The sequence below is a fragment of the Phyllobates terribilis genome, unplaced genomic scaffold (genome assembly GCF_046119375.1).
Source record: "Phyllobates terribilis strain yellow unplaced genomic scaffold, ASM4611937v1 Scaffold_3__8_contigs__length_932513732, whole genome shotgun sequence".
Lineage (NCBI taxonomy): Eukaryota > Metazoa > Chordata > Amphibia > Anura > Dendrobatidae > Phyllobates > Phyllobates terribilis.
The window spans coordinates 470297538-470318521 of NW_027362763.1; the positions used below are offsets into that span (position 1 = coordinate 470297538).

The 20984-nt window shown below is 44.8% G+C and overlaps 1 protein-coding gene across 4 annotated transcripts in view; it reads left to right on the forward strand.

The window, feature by feature from the left end:
• Positions 1-20984, forward strand: part of FIG4 (FIG4 phosphoinositide 5-phosphatase) — a 506946-nt gene that overhangs the window by 431837 nt on the left and 54125 nt on the right. The gene's annotated exons all lie outside the window — the stretch shown is intronic.

Here is a 20984-nt window from a genome sequence, read left to right on the forward strand (position 1 = left end):
AACTGCTGCTCAGCAAGATCCATATACTGTGTTATGGACTATGCCCCTCAGCACTCAGCAACCTCGCTCTGTAAGTTTACGTGGTCTGCCACTACTTGACCGAGTTGTTGTGGTCCCTAAACACTTCCACTTATCAATAATACTAAGTTGATCGTGGAATATATTAGGATGCAAAAAATTTAATGAACTGACTTATTACAACAATGGCATCCTATTCAATACCATGCTCAGCATTCAGTGAGCTGTTTAGAACTACCTTTACATGGCATGGCTAGGTGCTTGATTTTATACACCTGTGGCAATGGTAACGAATTACGAGCTGTGTCCCAATACTTTTGCCAGAAAATGGATGGGGCCGAACTCAGTTACTCTTCCTCCAGACTCGAGGTGCAGGGTGAAACCCTCTATACAGCGAAGCCACAATGATACTTGTTTAGTAATGCTGTCCTTCTCTTCCCGAGGTAGTGAGGGAATAAAATGACAACTGTTGCTAGTTGTAGGGAATAGAGGATCACTACATTTTGCTTGTTGCTATGTGGGCTCTTCATTTTATTATATGTCCCTGATTAAGAAAAAAAAACACAACCTCTTTTAATACAGTATTTATATGACTACGTACACACTGTTAAACATTACTCTTTATTGTATGAATAGACTAATTGGAGAGCTTGACTCAACTGCACAGTTTGAGTAATATTTATTTTTTGGTTTGAATTTGATCTGACCATTGACATTTGTTGCACTGAAATTCTGTTCATACAAATTATTTTCTTATAAGTCATTTTTTAGATCATTGTAAATTGAAAGAAACACTCCAGTATATATTAAAGGGAATCTGTCACCAGGTGGTTTTTGCCACCTAAACTCAGAGCAGCATAATGTAGAGGCAGAGACCCTAATTCAGCAATGTTTCGCTTACTGAGTTGCTTGTTGTAGTCTAGAGAACATGCTGCCATGTAGTCCTCCATATTCATGAGCCCTGTATAACCCCGCCCCCACCACTGGTTGGCAGCTTTCTGCCTATGCACAGTGTACACAGCTGTTAGTCAGTGGTGTGGGCAGGGTTATAATAAGCCCAGCATTTAGGGAGCTGGTAGGTCTGCATCAGGTAAAACAGTAAATTTATTAAAAAATACACCAGCAATTAAGTAAGTGATATATCACTCGAATCAGAGTCTCTGCCCCTACATCATGCTGCTCTCAGATGGGGTAGCAAAAACCTGAGGACAGATTTTCTTAAATAAATAACGCTATTGGATCAACTGGACAAGTGCAAAAACATATGCAGATGCTTTTATGATTTATTTACAGTTGAAACCAGATTTTCTCAATATCTGACCTGAAATTAGAATAAACCTTTCCTGTTTTAGGTCAATTAGGATTACCATAATTTTTATATTTGCCAAATGCCAGAATAATATGAGAGAGAGAGAATGTTTTATGGCATTTTTATTACTTACTGCAAAGTCAAAAGTTTACATACATTTCATTAGTATTTGCTACCATTGCCCTTAAACTGAATGACTTGGGTCAAACGTTTGGGATATCCTTCCACAAGCTTCTCACAATAGTTGGCCGGAATTTGGGCCCATTTCTCCTGACAAAACTGGTGTAACTGCTCCAGGTTTGTAGGTCGCCTTGCTCGCACCTGCCTTTTCTGCTTTGCCCATAAATTTTCAATAGGATTGAGATCAGGGCTTTGTGATGGCCACTCCAAAACATTGACTTTATTATCCTTAAGCCACTTTGTTACCATTTTGGTAGTATACTTCAGGTCATTGTCCATTTGGAAGACCCATTTTCCCCTAAGCTTTAACTTCCTGGCTGATGTCTTGAGATGTTGCATCAGTATTGCCACATAATCTTCTTTTCTCATGATGCCATCTATTTTGTGAAGTGCACCAGTCCCTCCTGCAGCAAAACAACTCCACAACATGATGCTGCCACCCCTGTTTGATGGTGTTCTTAGGCTTCCAAGCTTCTCCCCTTTTCCTCCAAATGTAACGATGGTCATTATGCCCAAAAAGTAAAATTTTAGTTTCATCAGACCACAGGACATGTCTCAAAAAATTAAAGTCTTTGTTCCTGTGTGCAGTTGCAAACAATCTGGCTTTTTTATGTTTCTTTTGGAGTAATGGCTTCTTCCTGGCAGAGTGGCCTTTCAGCCCATGTTGATACAGTACTCGTTTCACTGTGGTTATTGACACAATCTTACTAGCTTCCGCCATCATCTTCACAAGGTCTTTTGCTTTTGTCCTTGGGTTGATATGCACATGTCGGACCAAAGCACGTTCATCTCTGGGGCACAGAACCTGTCTCCTTCCTGAGCAGTATGATGGCTGGACATTCCTATCTTGTTTGTACTTGCGTATAATTGTTTGTACAGATGAACAAGGCACCTTCAGGTATCTTGAAATTGTACCCAAGGATGAGCCAGACTTGAGCAAGTCCACAATTCTCTTCCCGATATCTTGGCTGATTTCTTTGGACTTTCCCATGATGCTACACAAAGAAACAGTGTGTTTCAGGTGTGCATTAAAATACATCCACAGGTGTGTCTCTAATTAACTCAGATGTTGCCAAAAAACTATCAGAAGCTTCCAAACACATGACATCATCATATGGGCAGTCCAGAATTGTTTAAAGGCATAGTAATCTTAGTGTATATAAACTTTTGACTTTGCAGTAAGTAATAAAAATGCCTTAAAACATTCTCTCTCTCATTATTCTGGCATTTGGCAAACATCAAAAATTATGGTAATCCTAATTGACTTGAAACTGGAAAGGTTTATTCTGATTTCATGTCAGATATTGAGATACTGTATTTACCATTATAGTAGTTATATGGCATTTGAAAAACCTTTGCATATTTCCCTATACAACAAGCTCCCAAGAAACCTAAAAACTTTTCTTTTTTACTAAAACAATCTTTATTGATGCAGAGTATATTAAAAAAGGATACATGTACATAGGAATATATATAAAAGCTAGACAGTACAGATGAGATAAAAGCTGGATATGTGTGGAAAATAGTATAATAAAATCCCAATTGATCATACATAAGTGTACACTGCAATTGAATAATATATATAATTATACTCAGGGGTTCATCAAAAAACTTTAAACACTATATATATTTTGAAGATAGTATATAATGAAAAAAGGAGGAAACTCTTAAAGGGACATAGTCTGAGAAGTATGGCACAAATACTTATAATACTGAAGGCCGCTCATATATGTCTCTAAAATAACTAGAGCAGTCTCTACACATTGTGGTAAAGCGACTTACTTGGCTGTATGCGGAGGTAAACAAGTCACACAGTCTCTTTAAACTTTTAGTTGGTTTATTTAGCGGCATAAACGTAGTCCATCTGGCATAATGGCAAAACAAACTTACAGGGGTATTCCCATCTTCAAGATCCGATCGCGATATGTAGCAGGTGTAATAATAATATTAGCAAATATCTCCAATTAGAAATGTAGTATATTTTTTTCTGATTCGCTGTCTCTCTTTCCTCATGTGCAGGCATTGCAGGACCTTAGGTATTCATGGTTACGTCCACTGATAAAGTCACAGTTAGCTAGTTGCTTGTGGTCGTAACCATCGATACCTAAAGTCCTGTGATGCCTGCACATGAGGTAAGAGATAGCGAATCAAAAATACTATACTACATTTCTAATTGGAGATATTTGCTAATATTATTATTATTACACCTACTACATATTGGGAAAGGATCTTGGATATGGGAATACCCCTTTAAGTAAGTGTCCAGCAAAGTCTTTGAACCTGGCGGAATCCGGCCACTCAGCATCAGCAACAGGGATCCACATGGTTCAGTTTAACACGCACTACCACAAGCTCCTCTCTGGAGCTGGCCTTTAGGTACTGACCACACCTGAGTGCCAAGGCTGGCTATTTAAAGCCCAGACACTCCCCTCATTGGAGAGGTATGGTGAATGACCACCCACCCTTCACAATGGTCATTCACAAAAAAACACTCCCTTTTGGTGATTTAACCCCCAACATATAACATGCTGGAGAATAGTTGTAGGTTCAGTTGGCTAAGGCTAGGAGCCGTAGCGAAACATACCTCACATCACATATAACACCAGTGAATGTAGCATCGGCGTCTCTGCCCCTTACTAGGCAGAGACGCCGTCCCTCTCACCTCCCCGCTCCTGGCGCGGCTTCCTCCAGCGCTTCTCTCCCTGCTGCTTCCGGCACGCGCTCCTTCCCCGGCAGTGTGCTTAGGGCGCGCGCGCTCCCCCTCTCTTAAAGGGACCGCGCGCGCCGTCCTAAAGAGTCCCCGGCCAATTGCCGGAGGGCCTCCCATATATAAGGCACCTCCTCCATAATGGAGGTGCCCGAGCAATGTTGTTGCAAAGCCTTCACTCTGCTTCAGCCCTCAGGTCCCGTTGCCAGTCACCTGCCTGATTCCTGCCTGTTACCTGCCAGTCATCTGCAAGATTCCTGCTTGATACCTGCCTGATATCCGCTTACCAGCTTGCAAGCCTGCGGTCCGACGGTCTGCTCTCCGACACCTGTCAGTCTGTCTATGGACCAGCCTGCCCGCTCACCTGGGAGCGCTCACCTGTTACTTGCCTGCTAGCCTACCTGGAGGCTCTTCCGTCACTTGCCGTGACCACCTGCCTGTCCAGAGACTCTTGCCCGCTCACCTGGGAGCGCTCACCTGCTACCTGCCTGCTAGCCTACCTGGAGGCTCTGCCGTCACTTGCCGTGACCACCTGCCTGTCCAGAGACTCTTGCCCGCTCACCTGGGAGCGTCCACCCGCTACCTGTCTGCTAGTCTACCTGGAGGTTCTGCCGTCACTTGCCGTGACCACCTGCCTGTCCAGAGACTCTCGCCCGCTCACCTGGGAGTGCTCACCAGCCACCAGTCCGCTGCCCTTCTACCCAGAGACTGTCCCGGTCACTTGCCGTGACTACCTGCCCCTCTACCCAGAGACTGTCCCTGTCACTTGCCGTGACTACCTGCCCGTCTTCCCTGGGAGCCACCCGCTTCCTTACAAGGACTGCCCCCTTGTATAATTGCACAGAGGTTCCACCTCCCAGACCCATTACAGTTTGCTCGGGCCATGGAACCCGGTGGCCCCCAGATCTCCGATCTGCACCAGGAAGTCTTACGTCAGAAAACTCAGCAGGAGGTGGTACTGTCCTATCTACTGTCCGTTAACTCTCGTCTAGGCGCATTGTGTGACTCGTCTATGTCTACCTCTGGTCCAGCCGTGCCCATTCCTGCGGTACCGCAATCCAGTCCCTTCATGGTACCCGACTATGGACCTCGGCTTCTGGCCCCTCCACGCTTTGCCGGCGAACCTACTTTAGCTCGGGGTTTCATAAACCAGTGCACCCTGCACTTTGAGCTATTGGCATACCAGTTCATCTCCGACCGGGCCAAAGTGGCCTTCATCATGTCCCATCTCACTGGGGAGGCACTGGCATGGCTAAATCCCCTGTGGGAGAGAGGGGATCCCCTGGTGTCCGACCTGCCGTCTTTCCTCGCTGCTTTCCGGAAAGTCTTCGATGAACCTGGACGGAAAACCTCTTCTGCCTCCTCTCTGCTACGTCTCCGCCAAGGGAGTCTCACCGTGGGCCAATATGCCATACGGTTCCGCACCCTCGCTTCTGAGCTTGCCTGGGAAAATGAGGCTCTGGTGTCCGTCTTCTGGGAGGGTCTTTCCGGTCGGATTAAGGACGAGTTAGCTGGTCGGGACATTCCTACCACTCTGGATGACCTGGTGTCACTAGCTACCCGGATTGGCATCCGGTTCCAAGAACGTGCCAAAGAGACTACCTGGGAGAGAGACTTTTCTTGCTCTGCTCCTACTTCCCTGAGACCTGCCTCTCAACCAGTCACTCCGCGGGCACTCTCGCCTGAACCTATGCAGATCGACCAGACCAAGATGGTCAGATCTCGCCAAGAATCTCGCCGAGCCGAGGGAAGCTGTTTCTATTGTGGCAGTATGGAGCACTTCATCCGTTCCTGCCCGGAAAAGCCGGGAAACGCCAGTGTCTAGGACCGCTCGGAGAGGTCGTCCTAGACAAAAGTAAGCCCTCTCCGTCTCTGACTTTACCGGTCTCTATTGCTTGGGGAGAAAACCGTCACTTTGAACTCGCCCACCTGGATTCTGAAGCTGCTGGAAACCTCATCTCCCAGTCTCTGGTAGAGAGATACCGTATTCCCACCAGGTCCCTGGCTGAACCATTATCAGTCGCCTCCGTGGATGGAAGACTTCTCTCGGAGACCATCCTGCTCGTCACTGAACCCATAACCCTGCAGGTGGGAATGCTGCACTCTGAGGAAATCTCATTCCATGTGCTGTCCGGACTTTCTCACTCCCTGTTGCTAGGTCTACCTTGGCTCCAGACACACGAACCCGTATTGAACTGGCGATCCGGTGAAGTACTCCGATGGCGTCCAGACTGCCATAGGACCTGCCTGGTTCCGGTCCGCCCAGCTCGCCCTCCGCCAACTACAGCTAATTTACCAGGTCTCCCAGCTCCTTACTGGCCATATGCGGACGTCTTCGGTAAGAAGGAAGCAGAGACGTTGCCACCCCATAGGCCATATGACTGCCCGATCGACCTGGTACCTGGCACCACTCCTCCCCGTGGGCGTATCTACCCGTTGTCTGCAGCCGAGACCCGGGCCATGTCTGAGTACATTGAAGAGAATCTGGCTAGGGGATTTATCCGAAAATCTATCTCCCCGGCTGGAGCCGGATTCTTCTTTGTCAAAAAGAAAGACGGCTCGCTACGTCCCTGTATTGACTACAGAGGACTCAATCTCATCACAGTAAAAAACAAATACCCCCTGCCGCTCATCTCCGAATTGTTTGACCGTCTCAAGGGCGCCAGGATCTTCTCCAAGCTGGATCTACGAGGAGCATATAACCTGGTCCGTATCCGTCAAGGAGACGAGTGGAAGACAGCATTCAATACCCGGGACGGTCACTATGAGTACCTTGTGATGCCCTTCGGTCTCTGTAATGCTCCCGCTGTCTTTCAAGAACTAGTCAACGACATATTCCGCGACCTCCTGTACTCCTGCGTAGTGGTATACCTGGACGATATCTTCGTCTTCTCTCCGGATCTCCCCACACACCGAAGGGATGTTCGTCAGATCCTGCTTAGGCTTCGGCAGAACCACCTCTATGCCAAATACGAGAAGTGCCTCTTCGACCAGACCTCCCTACCGTTCTTGGGCTATGTCATCTCCCAGACAGGTCTGCAAATGGATCCCGAGAAGCTCTCTTCTGTTCTAAAATGGCCTCGTCCTGAAGGTTTGAAGGCGATACAGCGATTCCTGGGCTTCGCTAATTACTATCGTCTTTTCATCCCACACTTCTCGTCTCGGACTGCTCCCATATCTGCACTTACCCGTAAGGGGGCTAATCCCAGGACATGGTCGCCTGAAGCCGAGGAGGCCTTCCTTTCCTTAAAGAAAGCCTTCGCCTCTGCTCCCGTCCTGCACCGTCCGGACTGTAATAAACAATTCTACCTGGAGGTTGATGCCTCCTCCTCCGGAGCCGGAGCGGTACTCACCCAAAAATCTTCTACCGGGAGAATGGTAACCTGCGGCTTCTTCTCCAAAATCTTCTCCTCGTCTGAGCGCAACTACTCCATAGGAGACCGTGAATTGTTAGCCATCAAATTGGCACTGGGGGAGTGGCGCTATCTGCTTGAAGGGGCTCTCTACCCGGTAATTATCTACACGGATCACAAAAACCTGGCATATCTCCAAAATGTCAGAGACTCAATCCTCGCCAGGCCCGGTGGTCGTTGTTTTTTGCCCGCTTCGACTTCATTCTTCATTTCCGTCCGGCGGACAAGAACGTCAAAGCTGATGCCTTGTCCCGGTCCTTCCTGTCCTCCGATCAAGAGGAGGAGCCTACGCACATCATCGACTCCTCCAAGGTGATGAAAATGGCCCCCTTGGATCTGACTCGTCTGCCACCCGGTAAGACGTTTGTAGCTGTACCAGATCGGGAGATGGTTCTTCGCTGGGGACATTCTTCTAAGCTAGCTGGCCATGCTGGCCAAAAGAAGACCTTCCAACTCATTACCCGGCATTACTGGTGGCCTACCCTGCGTAAGGACGTGGTAGACTTCGTCGCGACCTGCTCATCCTGTGCCCGTAACAAAGTTCCCAGACATCTACCAGCCGGCCATCTCCTGCCCCTTCCCGTACCTGCTGCTCCTTGGCAGCACATTGCTATGGACTTTATCACCGATCTTCCTATTTCTGCCGGTTGTACAGTCATTTGGGTTGTCGCTGACCGCTTTTCTAAGATGGCCCACTTCATTCCCCTGCCTGGTCTTCCATCTGCACCCGAGCTGGCTAAAGACTTTATCCGCCACATCTTCCATCTCCATGGCCTGCCCCTCCACATCGTGTCGGATCGTGGGGTTCAGTTCACCTCACGCTTCTGGAGAGCCACATGTAAGCTGCTAGACATCACCCTGGACTTCTCCTCCGCTTACCACCCACAGTCCAATGGTCAAGTGGAGCGGATCAATCAGATCCTGACCAGTTACCTCCGGCACTTCGTTAATGCACACCATTCAGACTGGGTGGATCTCCTACCATGGGCCGAGTTCTCTTACAATAACCATGAGAGCGAATCCTCTTCCAAATCCCCGTTCTTTATAGTCGGTGGCCAACATCCCCGGATTCCACTTCCTGTCTCCTTTTCTGTGGACAACCCTGCTGCGGAGTCTCTTGTCAGCGAATTTTCTACTATTTGGGAGAGTACCAGGTCCGCTCTTCTTCTGTCCTCTGAGCGGATGAAGAGATATGCTGATAAGAGACGACTGGATCCGCCTCAATTCCGTCCGGGAGACAAGGTTTGGCTCTCGTCCAAACATGTGCGGCTCAAAGTACCCTCCTTCAAGTTGGGCCCTCGATTCATCGGTCCCTTCGAAGTCCTCAAGCAAATTAACCCTGTGGCCTACAAATTAAAACTCCCGGCCACCCTACGGATTCCCAACTCCTTCCACGTATCTCTCCTCAAACCCGTTGTCTTTAACTCTTTTTCCAATAATCCAGGTGCCCCTCCTGCTCCGGTTTCCGCTGATGACGTCTTTGAGGTAGAGAGTATGCTGGCCGCCAAGAGGGTAAGAGGAAAGACCTTTTTTCTGGTAGATTGGAAGGGGTTTGGTCCTGAGGAGAGAACTTGAGAACCCAGGGAGAACATCAACGCCCCGCTTCTCCTTGAAAAATTTCTTTCTGGCCAAAAAAAGAGGGGGCCTAAAGGGGGGTACTGTAGCATCGGCGTCTCTGCCCCGTACTAGGCAGAGACGCCTTCCCTCTCACCTCCCCGCTCCTGGCGCGGCGTCCTCCAGCGCTTCTCTCCCCGCTGCTTCCGGCACGCGCTCCTTCCCCGGCAGTGTGCTTAGGGCGCGAGCGCTCCCCCTCTCTTAAAGGGACCGCGCGCGCCGTCCTAAAGAGTCCCCGGCCAATTGCCGGAGGACCTCCCATATATAAGGCACCTCCTCCATAATGGAGTTGCCCGAGCAATGTTGTTGCAAAGCCTTCACTCTGCTTCAGCCCTCAGGTCCCGTTGCCAGTCACCTGCCAGATTCCTGCTTGTTACCTGCCAGTCACCTGCCTGATTCCTGCCTGTTACCTGCCAGTCATCTGCCAGATTCCTGCTTGATACCTGCCTGATATCCGCTTACCAGCTTGCAAGCCTGCGGTCCGACGGTCTGCTCTCCGACACCTGTCAGTCTGTCTATGGACCAGCCTGCCCGCTCAGCTGGGAGCGCTCACCTGTTACTTGCCTGCTAGCCTACCTGGAGGCTCTTCCGTCACTTGCCGTGACCACCTGCCTGTCCAGAGACTCTTGCCCGCTCACCTGGGAGCGCTCACCTGCTACCTGCCTGCTAGCCTACCTGGAGGCTCTGCCGTCACTTGCCGTGACCACCTGCCTGTCCAGAGACTCTTGCCCGCTCACCTGGGAGCGTCCACCCGCTACCTGTCTGCTAGTCTACCTGGAGGTTCTGCTGTCACTTGCCGTGACCACCTGCCTGTCCAGAGACTCTCGCCCGCTCACCTGGGAGCGCTCACCAGCCACCAGTCCGCTGCCCTTCTACCCAGAGACTGTCCCGGTCACTTGCCGTGACTACCTGCCCCTCTACCCAGAGACTGTCCCTGTCACTTGCCGTGAATACCTGCCCGTCTTCCCTGGGAGCCACCCGCTTCCTTACAAGGACTGCCCCCTTGTATAATTGCACAGAGGTTCCACCTCCCAGACCCGTTACAGTGAATCTGTCAGATATTCCCCCATCTGCTCAGAGCCGGGGGTTTGGGAACCTTCAGACACCAGACAGGGAATTCTCGAAAGGGCATCAGCGTTCCCGTGTAACTTCCCGGGACTATGCTCCACGTGAAAATTAAAGTCTTGGATACCTAAGAACCATCTAGTTACTCTGGCATTTTTACCCCTCTTTTCCTTCAACCATCTTAAAGGGGCATGGTCTGACACCAGTTTAAACTTCCGGCCTAGTAGGTAATATCCTAGTGTATCTATGGCCCATTTTATGGCTAAGCACTCTTTTTCTACTATTGCGTAGTTCTTCTCGCAGGACGAGAGCTTCCAGCTCAGATAGAGAATGGGATGTTCTTCCCCATTTATCTCTTGAGAGAGTACGGCTCCCAGACCCACTTCTGAAACATCTCTCTGGACTACGAATTCCTTCTTAAAGTCTGGTGCGACCAGGACCGGCTGCTTACACAGTGCTAGCTTCAACTGTTGAAACGCCGTCTCTGTTTCCTCCATCCAGTTCACCATCTTTGGCCTGGTGCCTTTTAGGAGATCCTTAAGCAATGCGGCCATCATGGCAAAATTTTGGATAAACCGCCGGTAATGTCCCACAATCCCCAGGAACGCTCTCACTTGCTTCTTGGAGAGTGGTTGCGGCCCTTCTGGATTGCCTCCACTTTATTGACTTGTGGCTTTTTCGCCTCTCCCGTTGACATAGCCCAAGTACTTGGCTTCCTCCTTTCCAACGGCACATATTCTCGGATTTATGGTAAACTCCGCCTTCTTCAGAGCATCCAGAATGGCCTGTACCTTAGGTAGATTACTAGCCCAGTCTGGGCTAAAGATCACAATGTCGTCAAGGTAGGCTGCGGCATACTTCTTATGTGGGGCTAGGATCCGATCCATAGCCTTCTGGAAGGTGGCTGGGACCCCCTGCGTCTGAACGGCATCCAAGTGTATTGGAAGTACCCATCAGGTGTCGAGAAAGCCGTCTTCTCCTTAGCCTTCTGGGACATGGGGATCTGCCAGTAGCCCATCGTCAGGTCAGGGATAGTAATGTACCTCTCTGGTTCAAGCTTCTCGATGAGTTCGTTGACGCAGGGCATCGGGTGTACGTCACACTTGGACACCTCATTCATCTGGCGGTAGTTGTTACAAAACCTCCACTCTCCGTTGGGTTTTGGCATGAGGACGATGGGACTCGACCATCCACTCTATGACTGTTCTATCACCCCGAGGTCTAACATCCTTTTCACCTCGGTTGAGATCACATCTCGGCGTGCTTCAGGAATCCTGTGGGGCTTCAGGTTCACTCTTATATGCGGCTCTGTTAGCACATCATGCTTGTTAAATAATACTTCTTTCTGTATTATTTTTCTCTACTGAGGACTTCGCAAAGTATCAATATCAAGATTTTCTTATAAAAAAATATATCTATTTATTCTTGGATTGTCCATTAAAAAATAATTGAAGCAGAATATAAAATAGATGAAGTAGTTACAAAGAGATTCAATCATGAGTGTCCATCTTTCCTTGGATCCTGGCTGGTAAATCATGTCTTTGTCCAACACGTGTCCAGGCCTACATGTCAGCTGCTTCTCAGCATGAAGATCCTTCTTCTGTGTCTTGTGGGGTGGGAAGAGCAAGAGAGCCCCCCCTTTCTGTACCATGGGCTTTTATAGCCAGTCGTATGGCACACCTGTTCTACATATGGTAGTGAACTAAAAATACACACACAAATAGCGCATGTCAACTAGACACGATGGCTGATGCATAGAACTCAGATTTAAGAAAAATGAATATCCATAATTAACTATTTAACATTCCCCCCCTTTTTTTGAGGATGAAAGGACTTTAACTGAAAATCCTCAAAAGAAGACAGGTTCATCATTAGGATAACAATCATTTTTTCCTTTCCATCTTCCTTGGCAATATCATTTAATTTCCATAATAATAATAATAATAATAATATCAATATCGGATTATTGTTATATAATGATGTGAATTCATGTTATGGTAAGCCATGACTAATATTCATTTAACATGTATAATTATACTTCCCTATATCTAAATTGAAAGAATCGTGGGTCCAATCGTCATCATTTGATGTCATCGGGTCGTCGTCTCGTCTTCTTCTTGGTTCTTTTATAACACCGTCTTTAGATGAGAACTCCTTTGAAATAAATTATAGCGTGTAGATATTGTACAGTCCATAATTGTATTCATCATTGTGCAGTCCATAAACTGTACTCTTTATTAGAAAGATCATGTGTCAATTGATAAGAAAACAAAGTCCATGAATGTAGCTTTAATATCTGTGCGATGTCACCTGGACTTACGTTGGATATTCTGGAATCTTCCGTGTGTCCTCACTGGTTTCGTGTCACTTTTGGAACAGATGTGACGTCTTTGGTCAGTAAAGCAAGGGTTAACTTGACACTTCCCTGCTTTATATAGCACCATAACCAGTACTCAGTCCTTTATATACAGGACACATATGCCAGGTATTACCTGTTCACCAGCTTTCATTGAAGCGTTGCAGGTGATAAGAAACCACTGGAACGTGATGAAACTTGAACACAACACAGTACATATAGGATCATCGTTCTCTGCCGTCCTGGTGATCAGTGGTGAGAATTGTATTGTATGTAATGGACACTGTCTATTATCACTCAGCATTCACACCTGTTCCCTTCTGAGACTTCCGGATATCAGTTGCTTCTTTTTGTAACCTTTGAGAGTCTCTTTGATTTATAAATATGAAAAGTCTTTATTAAGATAGAATTCATATTTGCGATGTCTTGATTGAAGTCTTCATTCCCTAATCTGATACCAAATCTGGCAATTTTTCCTAACCTATAATATCACAGCGCACCATAGCAATCAATAATATCCATCTAATTATTATCAAAACATTAAAATAAATTATGTTTGGAATAATAAACAATAATAGATAGTAATTCAATCAAGTTCTCCATGTGATAAAATATTTTTATGTCATAGGTGTAATTACCTTTTCTAACCCATAGGTGTCAGTGTTTTTTGAAACAACAAGTGTTTATATCTTTATTAAACCAATAATACCAAAGAATGTATACTCCTGAACTAAAATGAATAAATATATGAATGTGTGAATGAGTGAATGAATTGTTGTGTTTACTCAGAAAATGTAAACATTTTTTTTCCTTCTTATATTAATTTATATCATATCAATATATATTTAATGAAGCAATACTCTTGTATTAGACATTACTTTATTAAATATTAATGTGTTTTCTCAATTGAGATATTGAACTGAAATAAAATCAAATGAGAATTAAAAAATGAAAAATAGAAAAATAAGAAGAAAGTAAGAATAAAAATTTAAAAATGAAAAATAAAAATAAGAATAAAAAATGAAAATAAAAATAAGGCCTTCATATGTTAATGACAAATGAAGAGTAATTATATTCTCCATGAAAATACCTTTATATTTCCATTATCTGGATGATTTCATATTTGTCATAACCTTGTATCACCAAAAAATATTAAATTATGCAACTTTGCATGTAATACCCTTCTTAATTACACCATAGTACCTTATTAATATTTTACCTTTATTAAAATGTGTGAAAAATAAGTATTGATCAAAGGTGATTATGTAATCAGGATCAAAAACACATTTTCCCCCTTAATACCAAAAATATTATTTTATAAAATAATTTATGTATATATCAGAACCAAATTAAAAATAGTTATTCTTCTATAAATATTTTGCATAAATTTCATATCGATGAGTAGCATAGATTTGTCTAAAGAGAGGTGTGTACCTATTTAGGTAACCATTAAAAATAATATCATAGTTATTCAAGAATATTATCATGTGGAAAAATTATTCTAAATATAAATTTGCTTTGTAAACCATTTTGATGTGTGGTTGCCCTTATCCACTATTAGTTAAATCAAGAAATAATAATTACTAAAGAAATATAGAAATATATATATATATACACGTTGATAATACATAATTATGTATCATAATTTTCTCAGAATTAAATATATTTTTGTACCTTCACATAAAGAAACATTTTTTTTTTACACTCATGAGGCCTCTGTCATACCAATCACACTTAGCAGCTGCTGATTTACTCATCTGTCATGTTCACTCTGACATTCACAGATCTGTTCAACTCAAACATTCCACATATGAAGTTTTAGATATATATATATTTAACCCAAAATTGTTGTATCCCAATTTATTAATGCGCACTGCCATATCAATTAAATTTAATATCTTAATATTTCTTTGAATATTCCCCACGTACCTATAATATAATATGAGAGTAAGTCACTGAAATTTAAGATACTTGAAAAATACTCTTGACTTGACTTAGATTCTTTTTCACTTGCTGCCTGGTTTTAAGTTACATCAGCTGGAAATAGAATGAATGGGATCTATACTATTTACTCAAAGTTCAAAGGCCGCAGCTGTCACACGTCATGCTGTAAAGCTACTTGTTATAAAATAAACACTTCATGCATAGAAAATATTAGCAACACAAAATAATTCAACTAGTTATATTGTTATTATTTTAAAATGTTATACACATAAATCATGCAATTTTCAACTTCCTGTGTGAATAAAGAAATAAATCCATTTTAGAGTTGTTTGATCAAATCCTGCTTTGGAATGAAACCTCTAAGGAAATATAAGAAAATAAAATTAAATATCAAATTCATACAGAAACAGAATTATTTAAATATCTTATACATATATTAGTTGATTCTAATGTAATTCAAAATATTGCTATTTTAATTTATATGTGAAATTCTGATTTATTAATTAATATATTTTTTTTTAATTATTAGTATAAATATATATATATACAATTATACACAATCTCTACTTAGACAAGTGCATATATATATATATATATATATACATATATGAACTATTAGAAACTATGTAACTACAATTTTACTGTATAAGATTATAAATTAATAATGATACATTGTATAACATTTTGATACAACATTATAATTACAGTTTTTCCTTAGCCACTCCCTAAACCAAATCTTCTGTCTCTCTCAAATATCTCCAGGAAGGCCCTATCTAGAAAATTAATTTTTCTATTCTTCAAAACCTCAGAGAACTGCCTGTTCTTCTGTCCACATTCCATGACGTTACTCTCAGCTGGTCGTCTCACCTGACTCTGTCCATCAATTTCAGCCATCTTCCTTTCCAGGGAGAAGTCACAGCTTTGAATTTTTAACTCTTTCTGTGAAGAGATGAACCTTTGAATTGTCTGATATGGCTTATAACATATATGAAATCTTCTGCGTATTTGATAGAGTTCACTATGGGGATGACTCAGTCTAGGAGAGTTTGATATTGGCTTTTGGTAAGATTTTACCTTTTCTGGTTTTATAAATTTAACTTGATTTATTTTCTTTTCACGATTTTCATGTTTTCTAACAGAATCCAGCAACTGAGCGCATTTAAATAGGGATGCAATAACTTGAGATACTGGATTTAGGAATTTGAATTTTTGTACAAAAATGCTTATCATTTGTTGTAATTTTCCATTTTTGATAAGAGCTTTGTACAACCGTTCAAATATGGACATGAATGTATATGTACATTCCTTCCTACCAATCCTTAGTTTCTGCAGATCTTCTATGTTGGGAAAATCCTTTGTGACACAGTAAATCAAATATTTTAACCTGTCCGAATCATTTTCCCATCCATTAGGAGAGTGATTTCCACAGGACATTAAATGTAAACGTCTGGACAATGTCACAGGAATCCATATTTTAAATAATTGATTCCTCTCCTCATTGGACAAATCAAACTTATCAGAAAAGCTCTCAAATGTCTCTGAATTTCTACAGGCATGGATTTTGACATCATATTTTGGCATGATTTTGTATAATTTCAGCAAATTTTTCCTCATTTTAATTTGTAGTTGAGCCTGGGTAATTCCTGAATTCTCTGATATTTTTAGTGGCTCTTGTACGTCCGTTCCTCCTACGTCACTCACGTCTCCTCCCACATCACCTAGTATGTCGGTTTCTCGTATATCAGTCATGTCTCCTCCCCTGTCAGGTTTTTGTATGTCCGTCTCTTGGTCAGACCCAAGGTCACCTTCAGTTACAGACACGTGTCTTACTTCTTGCTCAATTTCCACATTACAGTCAGAATCAGTATCACCATCTGACACTTCTTCTACACTATTGTCCTGCTTAGAACTCTCAAGTACAAAATTATGAAATACATTTACAAGATGTAGAATATTCTGCAATTTGTGTTTCTCTCTATTTACCAATTTAGAAGTTAACTGTAAATTCTGCAATTCACATTCTTTGTATAAACTGAGCCACAAAACGTCTAAGTCATTTCCTACATTAACTTTGAAATTAATATTACTTTGTTTAGCAAAAGAAGAAATTATATCCATATTTTGCTTACCTTAAGATTCCTTAGCTTCTCTTTATCAGCACGTCCTGTCTTCAGTTCGTCTGATTCTTTTCCTGCTTGATTCTGTTCCTTGTTAGTACCTCTGCTTCCTGTTAGTCCTCAGTCTGTAGGTCCTTCCTGCTTCTCGTGACAAATTAGTGAATTTACTGACACGTGAACAACAGCTGTTCAACTCGTCAGGACTCCCCCCTTTGTTCAGGGAAGAAATTCACTTACTCACTTAAATCAGGACTGGCTGGCTCACCATTGTTAAATAATACTTCTTTCTGTATTATTTTTCTCTACTGAGGACTTCGCAAAGTATCAATATCAAGATTTTCTTATAAAAAAATGTATCTATTTATTCTTGGATTGTCCATTAAAAAATAATTGAAGCAGAATATAAAATAGATGAAGTAGTTACAAAGAGATTCAATCATGAGTGTCCATCTTTCCTTGGATCCTGGCTGGTAAATCATGTCTTTGTCCAACACGTGTCCAGGCCTACATGTCAGCTGCTTCTCAGCATGAAGATCCTTCTTCTGTGTCTTGTGGGGTGGGAAGAGCAAGAGAGCCCCCCCTTTCTGTACCATGGGCTTTTATAGCCAGTCGTATGGCACACCTGTTCTACATATGGTAGTGAACTAAAAATACACACACAAATAGCGCATGTCAACTAGACACGATGGCTGATGCATAGAACTCAGATTTAAGAAAAATGAATATCCATAATTAACTATTTAACAATACTCTACCACCTGAGTACGCCCCGGCAACTCTGAGAACAGGTCATAATTCCGCTGTAGCAGTTCTCAACACTGTTGCTCCTGGGCCGGCGATAGTCTCTGCTATCATGACTTCTTCTACCTTGCCTTCGGGAGCGGCTCCCAGGCAAGGAGCTTCCACAGGTTCGTGGTCTCGCCACAGCTTGAGCAGGTTCACATGGTACACTTGGTGCGGCTTTCTTCAGCCAGGCTGGTGGATTTTATAATTAACTTCGCTGACTGTCTCCACCACCTCGTATGGGCCTTGCTATTTGGCCAGGAACTTGCTCTTGACTGTGGGGATTAGCACCAGAACACGGTCCCCAGGCTGAAACTGCCTCAGTTTCGCAGATCGGGTATAAACCCTTGCCTGGGCCTCCTGCTCCTGGAGGAGGTGCGCCTTCACGAGAGGCATTACTTTCGCTATTCTTTCCTGCATCTGGGCAACATGTTCAATGATGCTCCGGTGTGGCGTGACCTCGGCTTCCCAGGTTTCATTGGCGATGTCCAGGAGTCCTCTTGGATGCCGACCATAAAGGATCTTGAAATGAGAGAAGGCAGTGGAGGCTTGAGAAACTTCTCTGACCGAGAAGAGCAGGAGCAGTAGCAGGTAGTCCCTGTCACGACCATCCTTCTCGACGACCTTTTTGAGCATCCTTTTTAAGGTCTTATTAAAGCGCTCCACCAGGCCGTCTGTCTGCAGATGGTAAACGGAGGTTTGCAGCTGGGTAATCTGGATGACCTTACACAGCTCCTTCATTACCTTGCTCATGAATGGAGTTCCTTTGTCCTTTAGTATCTCTTTCGGCAGGCCAGTCCTGGCAAATATTTGGACCAGTTCCCGGGCTATGCTCCTACTACCCGGTACCGGGACGCATAGTCCATGACCACCAGGATGTATTGGTGGCCCCGTGCCGACTTAACTAAGGGCCCTACTAGGTTCATGAAAATCCTCTCAAAGGGAATTTCGATCACAGGTAGTGAGATTAAAGCACTACGGAAGTGGGGAGAGGGGGCAGTTATCTGACAAGTGGAGCAGGACCTACAATAGTTTAGGATCTCCCGGTAACACCCTGGCCAATAAAACCTCCTCAATATCCTCTCATGAGTCTTCTCAACCCCCAGGTATCCCCCCAGAACATGTGAATGGGCCATATCTAATACCCTCCATCGGTATGGCCCTGGAACTAACAGCTGCTCCACTAGCTCATAACCCCTTGGTTTGGTCACCCGATACAATAATTCGCCTTGAACTGCGAAGTGTGGATACTTGGTGTCTACCCCCGGCTCTTGAGCAACCCCTTTACAGACAGTAACATTGTGCTATGCCCCCTTCAAGATCAAGTCCCTAACTTGAGCAGACCCAAAGTTCTCTCCGGGCACCTCTAACTCAGGGAGGTCGGCCTCCTCGGTCACTGTCTCATCCTCGTCGCTGGCAAGGACACACAGTGGGAACTCATACACTTCAGATGTTGACCGGGATATTTCCCTAGGGACCGGGCTTTTGTCCATGTGATGAATTTCTGTTCCTTTCCCCCACAAGTCCCAGAACAAATGGAAATCACGCCCCAATATGACGGGATGTATCAGGTCCTTGACCACCTCGACCTCGTGGGATTGGGCACCACAGTCGGTTCCCACTGACGCTCTGGCCACCGAGTACTCCTTGGCTTCTCCATGTATGCAACGAACGCCCACAGTTTTGGCAGGGATCAGCTGGTGGGGAAGGGTAGCGCTGATCAGATTCACCAGACTCCCTGAGTCCAATAGTTCAAGCACCATCACCCCATTAACGGACACTGCACACGCCTGCGGCCCCTCACCAGGTTGGCCATCCACGCCACAGGCCGCATAGGCATAATAGGAACAACGACGGCCTAGACTGCAGTCCATTTCTTCAGGGGACATCTGTGACTCTAGATCCCTTATGTGGTCAGCCCACCCCTCTTTGGGTACTCCAGTACGGGGAATTGACTATGTCCGGTTTCCCCAGGGATTTTTCGACCACTTGGTACCTCTCTACAAGGCCCACGAGGTCGTCCGCTTTCCAAAGGTCTCCCTGGGAAACCCAGGTCTGCATCGACCTGGGTAGGGAATGGATGAACCTGTTCATCACCACACGCTCAACCATCTGGGCAGGAGAGGAAGACTCTGGCTGCAAATACTTCTGGACTAGATGTAGTAAGTCAAACATCTGTGCGCACGGAGGTTTGCCTCCAGCATACGCCCAGTGGTGGACCCTTTGCGCTCTGACAGACATAGTCACTCCTAAGCGTGCCAATATCTGTTTTTAATTTGGCATATTCCTTTGCGTCTTGCAAAGCCAGATCATAATAGGCCTTCTGTGGCTCCCCTGTTAAATATGGCGCCAGAACCTCCGTCCACTACTCCTGAGGTAATCTTTCCCGCTCCGCCACCCTTTCAAACGGAGTCAGGAACGCCTCGTCGTCATCCCCCGGGGTCATCTTTTGTAATGCTCTTTTTACCGTCTTCCTGATGTGAGTCATCACCTGGATTTGGGGGTGGGGCGGTTCTCCTGCCACGGATTTTCCCTGCTTGGAGTTCCATCTGTCGCATCAGTAGTTTAGTTGTCTACTGCTGGCTATGCTGCTGCTGCTCTTGTTGCTACTGTAGCTGCTCCCGGTGCTGCTGCTGCATGTTCTGCTGGCTCTGCAGGTGCTGCTGCTGGAACTGCACCTGCTGTTGCTGTAGCTGCTGCTGGAACTGCGCTTGCTGCTGCTGGTGCTGCGTTTGTTGCACCTGCTGTGCCTGCAACAGACGCTTAAGCAGGTCCTCCATGTTCTTGGACTTCTCTGGCTGACTGGTGGCCTTTACTCAGGACATCCAACGTCTCTGTGGCGGGTACACGTGTTCCTTGAATCTTGCACGCACTTTCGCACCAACTGTAGTAAAGCGACTTACTTGGCTGTATGCGGAGGTAAACAAGTGACACTGTCTCTTTAAATTTTCAATTGGTTTATTTAATAGCATAAACCAATGCAAAGTTTATGAAACATAAACGTGGCCAATCTGGCATAATGGCAAAACAAACTTAAGAAAGTGTCCAGCAAAGTCCTTGAACTTGGCCGGGGTCCGGACACTCAGGATTAATGTTCAGCTAATTTGTTCGGCTTTTCAAATTCGTGTTCACGTGTGGGGTTCTGACTTGTTCACGCCAAAAAATCGGCTCCGCCCATGAACATCCCTGATTTGCCATTCCGTCACACAGATGTCAAGTCAGAACCCCGCACACGAACACGAATTTGAAAAGCCAAACAAATTCACTCAACACTACTCAGGATCACTAACAGAGATCCACACGGTTCAGTTTAACACACACAACCATGAGCTCCTCTCTCTTGAGCTGGCCTCCAGGTACTGATCACACCTGAGTGTCAAGGCTCCCTATTTAAAGCCCAGACACTCCCCTGATTGGAGAGGTATGGTGAATGACCTCCCACCCTTCACAATGGTCATTCACAAAAAAAAAAACACTC